Raw genomic sequence first — 1,362 nt, 5'->3', positions numbered from 1 at the left:
CAGCATCTGACAGTTTATTACTTCCTCCTTGAAACATTTTCTTCTTACCTTCTGGGATGCTACTTTCTCCTGGATGTCCTCACCAAGGGACTGCTCCATCTCCACTGTGTCTTCAGTTTCCTCTTTTTCTCTCTAATCTCTAAATGTTGAAGTATGAGGTCTTGATCATAGGACCCTTCTCTTCTTAGTCTACATTCACTCCCAAATTTCTCTCTCTTTTCTGGACTACAAACTGCAGACCTCTTTACAGGACTGCAAATTCAGATAACCATCTCCACCTGCTTACTTGACATTGTCATTTAGTTGTCTAATACACACCTAAAACCTAGTATACACCAAGCTCATTTCTGGTTCCTGCCCCTTCTCACCCATCACAGGAAATAGTGACTCCATTCTTCTAGTTGCTTTTAGACCAGCAACTCTGGTGTTTTCCTTAATGCTTACATTCTCCACGAAATTCTTTGGCATATTCTGTCAGCTTTGTACTTTTACAGTATACTCAAAATCCAACCATGTGTCACCACTTTCAACTCTTGTTACCATCCTAGAATAAGCCACCATCATATAATCTGATCACTGAAGTAGTCCCTAATGATTTCTCTCCTGCTCTTTTCCCCTCCCAATCTGTTCTCAATACAGCAGCCAGAATGATCCTGTTAAAATAGTAAGATCCTATCAATTTTCACTTGAAAACTGTCCACTACCTCATTTTCTCACTTAGTAAAAAAACAGTCTTTAAAATGGCCTATGAGGCTGTACATAATCTAGCCTCTCTACTCTCTTTGCCTCTCTGGCCTCATCTCTCCCTTCATTTCAGCCTCTACTGGCCTCCTTGCTCTTTTTTTTTTTTTTTTTAATGAAAGGGTCGGGGTTTGTGAGAAGGGGTGTTCAGTTGCCTTGTTTGTTTTTGTTGAGACAGAGTCTCACTTTGCCACCCTGCATAGAGTGCAGTGGTGTCATTGTAGCTCACCACAACCTCTGACTCCTGGGCTCTGAGCAATCCTTCTGCCTCAGCCTCCCGAGTAGCCTGGGACTACAGGCACTCGCCCCCGCCCTAATCTTTTTGGTAGAGTGGTAGAGATGAGTGAGGTCTCACTCTTGTCCAAGCTAGTCTCTGAACTCCTGACCTCAAGCTATCCTCCCGCCTTGGCCTCCCAGAGTGCTAGGATTACAGGCATGAGCCACCATGCCCTGCCTGGCCTCCTTGTTCTTAAGCACATTTTTGCCTCAAAGCATTTGCACTTGCCCTTTCTCCAGGTATCCTATTCAAGTGTAAGTCTTCTCTAATATTCTATTTATGTAAAATAATAACCTCACGGACCATGGTTTTGTTTTTCACCTGATTTATTTTTCTCCACAGTA

This window comes from Propithecus coquereli, unplaced genomic scaffold, assembly GCF_000956105.1.
Source record: "Propithecus coquereli isolate 6110/MARCELLA unplaced genomic scaffold, Pcoq_1.0 Scaffold59, whole genome shotgun sequence".
In the NCBI taxonomy this organism is placed as follows: domain Eukaryota; kingdom Metazoa; phylum Chordata; class Mammalia; order Primates; family Indriidae; genus Propithecus; species Propithecus coquereli.
This window is presented reverse-complemented; position numbering follows the sequence as displayed.